Source organism: Triticum aestivum, chromosome 7B (genome assembly GCF_018294505.1).
Source record: "Triticum aestivum cultivar Chinese Spring chromosome 7B, IWGSC CS RefSeq v2.1, whole genome shotgun sequence".
Taxonomy (NCBI): domain Eukaryota; kingdom Viridiplantae; phylum Streptophyta; class Magnoliopsida; order Poales; family Poaceae; genus Triticum; species Triticum aestivum.
The window spans coordinates 629,419,628-629,426,219 of NC_057813.1; positions in this window are offsets into that span (position 1 = coordinate 629,419,628).

The following is a 6,592-nucleotide window of genomic DNA, read 5'->3' on the forward strand; positions in this document are numbered from 1 at the left end:
ATTCTCAAGTTTTCTTGAAAATCTTCAAAGGTGTTTATTCTTCAAATCTTCACACACATGAACACCTCACATGTCATCTGCTCTTGATTCGTTTCTCTAAGCAATGATTTTCTTCAAGATTCCTCAATTGTGTGGATTTTCAATCTATACAACTCTGGAACCTAAGACAAAGAACTTTTAGTGAACTCCTCAAGACTCATCTGGTCAAATTCCTCAAAACCTATTCTTTTTAACAACCTTCTGAGAACGCATATGACCTCTCCAAATTCCTCGCAACTATACTCTGTTCATAGGTACAAATGTCCGCTGCTGAATCACTAGGTTCTCATCAACTTAACTCATTTGCAGCATTCCTCGAAGAAAAGTTGCACACCTCTTCAGAAACTTCAGTTGTTCATATTCCTCAGCTAAAGAAAATGGCTGACAAAAGGCCACAGAAGGGAGGAAAGAGGCCTGAGGTCAATACTGCGTTTGAAATCCCTGAGGACATTGATGTTGGGTACTGCACACCCCCTGAGGAAGATAGAAATCAGCGCAAGGTGCGCATTCAAAAGATAGAGAGGAGATGGGCATGGGAATGGAGGGAGTACAGGTATGTTACTCCAAAGTATATGAAGAAATTCGCGCTCAATCCTCCATGCTCAAGACCTCCATTGGCACCAGGCCAAGTGGCAGATCCCACCAGCCTCAAGCGCGGTGAGGAATATGCTGATGAATGGGAAAAGTGTCAGGCCAAATTGGCCAAGCAAGCAAAGGAAGCAGTGAAGAAATTCAACACAGACTCTGCTGCTCCTGCTGCCTCTGCTGAGGCCTCTGCTAGTCAGCCAAAGAAGGCAATGCATAAGAAGCATGCGCATAAGTCCAGTGCTTCACCTTTGAATGCCCTCATGGCCAATCTCCTCTGTTATGCCATCAAGGCTAGATTCTTCAAGGCCCTCACGGCAAATTCCTCAGACTGCTCCTTCAAAGTCCTCAGCTCCTCCGTCAAAGTCTTCAGCTGCTCTGACCAAATCCTCGGCACCTGTGCATCTCGCCTCGTGCCAAAGGACTCAAGGCTTCTCAATTGCCTCAGGAGCATCTGCAAGCTCCTCAGCTGCTCGAAATTCCTCAGTTGGTCCCTCACTGCTGAAGAAAAAGGCCACTGCTGGACGAGGTATTCGACCAAGTCCTCACAAGAAGCAGGTCACCTTCCAAGTGCCCTCTGATGATGATGAGGCTGATGATGAAGAACTTGCCGAAATCATCAAAGACAGGCAAGCCAGGGCCGCTAGAGCCAAAGGCAGCAATGTGTCGCTGATGTTGGATCCAAAGTTGATCCTCGACTACATTGACATGTGGCATCCTAACACGCCTTTGCCAGAGATGAACCTCACTCCTGATCAAAGTCATGTTCTGACTGCCTTCATTGAGGAAGAAAAATGGAAATTTGAACAAGGCAGAAGTTTGAAGAAAGCGCAGTACAAGAAACAGCGCTACCTCAAGGACAATGTCCTCACTCTCACTCCTGGTCAGCTCCTTGCCTTGCAAGTTGAAATCAAACAACTGAGTGATGAATTTGATCGCTACCATGCTGATTGGAAGGGTGCCAAGGTGTGTTTCGTTAATCTGACGAAGAAATTCACTTCAAGTGTTGCTGCTCCTGTGCACGTTGAAGTTACTCAGCCTGAAGCATCTGCTCAGCCTACTGAAGAACATGCCAGCACCGCTGATGACAATCAGGCTGCTGAAGAAAATGAGAGTGCCAGGGCTGATGACTCCATTCCAGCCGCTGAAGATATTGCCAGGGCATCCACTAGTGGTGTGCCTGAAGAAAGTGAACAAGTCAGGGCAACTGCATCAGTTGTGCCTGAGGAAAATGAACCAAAGTCCTCTGCACCTCCTGCGCCTACACCAACTCCAATCCTTCCATCTGCATCAGATGCGAAGAAGACCAAGGCTGCAGAGCGTGCAGCTGTGAAGAAAAGGAAGGCATCAACTTCATCAAATTCTTCAGCCCCGAAGAAGATGAAGACTCTGTCCAGTTCAATTGACAATCCAATCGATGTCGTTCCAGTCTCATCAATGCCATCAAAGGACCTTGTTCCTTTTGGTGAAGATTATGTGATTCCCGATGAATCTGATGAAGAAACTCCTTCTGCAGCTTCAACAGAGCAGTTGGACGAAGAAATTGAAGTGGATAAAATACCTTCATCTCTAGTCATTTCCTCACCTATGCCTCAGTTCACTGCTGAAGAGGCAGGTGTTGAAGAAATAGAAGATGAGGATGTGGACATTGGATGTACCACTCCTGTGCTCAATGATGAATTTTGGGATAGTCAACATCCCAATTCTCCAATGTTTACTCCGCTCCAAGCAATTCCTCAGTCCCCTGCTGCCACTGAAGTGCAAATGGGATCTGAAGAACCTCATGCAACCCCAAGTGTTCATGAAGAAATTCCAGCCACTAGTGCTGAAGAAAATGTCAATGAGGAATTGAAGACCCAGGCTGAAGCTGCAAAAGAGCCTGAAATTCCTCAGACTGAGGAACCTGAGATTGCGATTCCTGAAGTGGTGCTGCAATTGACTGACACTCCTCATCCCAAGCCAAAGGATCCCTTCTCCAAGAAGCAAAAATTCAAGGCTGATGATTTCTTCGGTGAGCACGTGTTCTTCACTGAATTCAACTCCTATGACAATGCTCGTCTTAGAAGGAAGCATTTCTGGACTGCCAGTCAGGCCAACTTCTATTCCTCAGTACTCTTCAACAAGGACAAAGTCTTTGACCATGAGCACATTCCTCACGTGGACATGGAATCCATGCCTTGCTTCTCTCAAGTCCTCGGCATGATTCATGATGCAGGCTTGCTAAATTTCTGCTCTGACATAGTTGATTGGAATGAAGAGCTTATTCTTCAGTTTTACACAACTCTGCATATCACAGGTGATACTACTGACATCAACTCATGGGAGTTGGACTGGATGACTGAAAACACTCATTACAAGGCACCAACCTCTGAATTGCTTCGTGCCTTGCCAATCAGTCCCCCACCTGATGGTGCTCGTTGTCTATATGATGAGCCTAAACTCACTGATCACTATATGCAAGTGCTCATGAAGCCGCTGAAGCCGGGTCAAGCTCCAAGGACCAAATTCCTCGTGAAGGAATTACTCTATGTGCCAAGAACCATCTACCGCATTCTGACGAAGACCATGAGTCCCATCAAAGGCCATGACTCATCCGATGAAGAAATTATCGGAATGATGAAGAATATGCTTTTCAACATCATGCATGGCATCCCCATAAATTATCACGATTTCTTCATGAGGACTCTGGCGAATGTTGCACTTTCACCATTTGAGCTGAAGCCATACGCGCCATGGATCATGAGATTCATCAAAACAAGGTCTTCACTCAACTACAAGGCTGATTTTTAGAATCACCTCAGCTACTTGCCCCCTATTGAAGCCCTCAAGCGAACAATTTCCTCATTTGATGAGAAGGGCAAGTCACCAGCCATTATCGATGAAGGCATTCGTCCATTGGATGGTCAGTTCCGCAAAGCTGCATCTTACTCCACCAATGATGACTCTGCCACTCATGATACTGCTGCCAATGCTACCAAGTCAAGTCCTCAAGCTACTGCTCCTTGTGTGATGACTGACCGTGAACTGCTTATAAGTCTTCACCAGAAGGTGGATCGCAACCACAAGTGGGTTAAGCGTCAGTTTGGCTCTATTCTTCACAACATGACTTCTACACATAATGCAGTGAAGAAAAACCACTACTACCTCCATGAAGTGTTTGATCGCACCTGGGCTATTCGGTCACATTTATATGGTGAAGAAGATCTGAAGCAAATGGGCTTCAAGAAAGACTTTGACTGGTCTGCTCCTCCTCCGAAGAGATTCAAGAAGGTCAAGGTTCCTTCCTTGGTGGCTAGCTCATATTCTTCATCATGCGCCATGGACGAGCATGAAGACTTGGATGACAATGCAGCAGGCCCTACAACGACTCAAGACCCTGACAACGCTAGCGCTCCTCCATCATCATGATATTCTTCAGGGGCGTTAGTCCTCAGTTTTAACCCTTTTGGTCATTCGATGACAAAGGGGGAGAAATTTGAGTTAGTCTTCAAGCGGGTCTATCTTATATGGGCGTTTTTTGCTAAGTTACAACTCTCGTTCTTCTGATGACTTTGCTGGATCGAGTTGTAATCTTAAACTCTATGGTGACCTGATACTTTTGCTGTGTTCTTCTGCATGCTTATTCCTCATTAATGTTAATGCACGCATGCTGAATTACATCAGTCACCATATTTCATCATGCATTTCAAATTCTTCATATTATATATCAAATGCGTGTATGAATTACAAGATATAGGGGGAGATCTCCATGATTATACTCTTCAAGTGTGCATTGCTTCAAAAGCAAATTCCTCACTATGCACATCTTCAGGGGGAGTTCTTCTATATCTTGCAATCAAATTCCTCAACATCAGTATTTACACTTCATATATTTATCCCCGTTGAAAACTTAACCTATATTGTCATCAATCACCAAAAAGGGGGAGATTGTAAGTGCATCTAGTGCCCCTTAGTGACTTTGGTGTATTGAAGACTTATAGGTTAAGGGACTGATGCGTTTGTGAGTGTACACAGGTCTATAAGTCTATGAGGAGTTTGATATTTACAGAGAAAGTTGACCCCTAAAAATGAAGTTCTTCAACTAAAGACTTTGGATTTCTGAAGACTTTCTAAAGACTTTGAAAGTGAAGAAATTGGTGTGACCTTGAAGACATGCCAATCATTCGAGGAACATGAAGCGTGAAGACTTTTGTTTTTGTAGTTTCATTTTCTCTTTCTTGAGTCATAGGAAACACCATACTGTTAAAGGGGGTCGAGGAAATACTAAGGAAAAATTTCCATGTGATGCTCAACTCAAAATCCTACACCTACCAATCCCTTCGAGTGAAGCCATTGGAAATCTCATACAGTTCAGTCATATTCTTCAGTGATAGAGACAAACTTCTTCTGGTCTCTGAGGAATTTGTTCTGACTAAGGAGTTAGGAATTCGCCAGTGTGAATTACCTACACAGTGAGGAACATGATAGCCCTGAGGATTTTGATAGTCAAAATTCTGACCGTTGTTGTGCTATGCACCAGCGGTTCCAAAATATCTACCCACCTAACGGTCATATCAGACAAGGGCATTTATGTCTTATCATGTCGGGCTGCTCCCCAGGCTATAAATAGCCGCCCCCCACAACCACTAGCTGGTTGGCTGCTCCAAGAGAAACTGACACTTCTCATTTGAGAGCATCCCATCCTCCGAGGACTTTGAGCGAAAATCATCAAGTGAGGAAAACCCAAACCCAACACCTACAAAACCAAAGTGAGTGAGCATCACTGAAGAGATTGATCCTGTGTGGATCCGACGCTTGTTTCCTTTGAAGACTGTGCTTCTTCCAGACGGTTAGGCGTCAAGGTCTAGAGCATCCAAGAGGAATTGTGGATCGCCGAGTGACCGAGTTTGTGAAGGTTCGGAAGTCACCTGAAGACTTACCACGAGTGATTGGGTGAGGTCTATGTGACTTTAGCTCAAGGAGAATACGGTGAGGACTGTGTGTCCGAGACTGGGTGTCCTCGAGTTTAAATACTCAGCCGCTCCAACCAGATGTACAACTGAGACAGCAGTTGGAACGGGTCTACCAAATCATTGTCTTCACCAAGCTAACTGGTTCTATTTCCTCAACTCTTTCATTTCCTCATGTCTGTTGTTGTGTGCCTGTTCATATCTGTTTGAAGACTTTGACTGAAGACTTTCTCAATTTCCCCAGTTCAATTTCTTCAGTCTGTCTGTCTTCTTTCTTGTGTTATCCTGTGTTTACGCTTTTTATACTCTGTGCTTGTCTTCATTTCATCATGATGTCTATGCTTGTGTTCTGTTATGTTTACTTCTGAGTACTTATTCCGCTACAAGTAGTTCTTCATTTAGGAATTTCCTCACCAGCAAATTCCTCAGTGAAGAATTCATAAAAATCGCCTATTCACCCCCCCCCCCTCTAGTCGATATAACGCACTTTCATTGTATCCTAAGGACTCGACAAGCATGACTTTGTCCATGTGTCGATCCTTTGAGATCGCAACCTTACCTAGACCCAATACCTGACTTTTGCCTTTGTCAACGAAGATGATATGCTTCAGATGCGATGGAGATAAGGGAACATCCATCAATAGATTCTTGTCACCAGTCATGTGATTTCTACATCCACTATCAAGGACCCACTCATTGGCTTTGGGTTGATCATCCTGCAGATGAATTAGTGCATCTTACAAACTCATATACTTCATTAATGACGAATATGACATCAATTCATCAGATCAATTTCATCAACCAATAGAACAGATAAAACAGTATGAGGACGTGAGAAATGAAGATTCATTTCTTCATGATTAGCTTGCGTCCTATCAGGCATTTTCAGGTCTCCAGCAAATTCTTCAGACGTTTAAGCACGTCTAAAGACCTGACCCTGCATAAGAGATTAGTTCTTTTTCTTCACCACCCACATCTGAAGGGGTGGCAAAGAGTTCATCACTCTACGAGCTCCATAC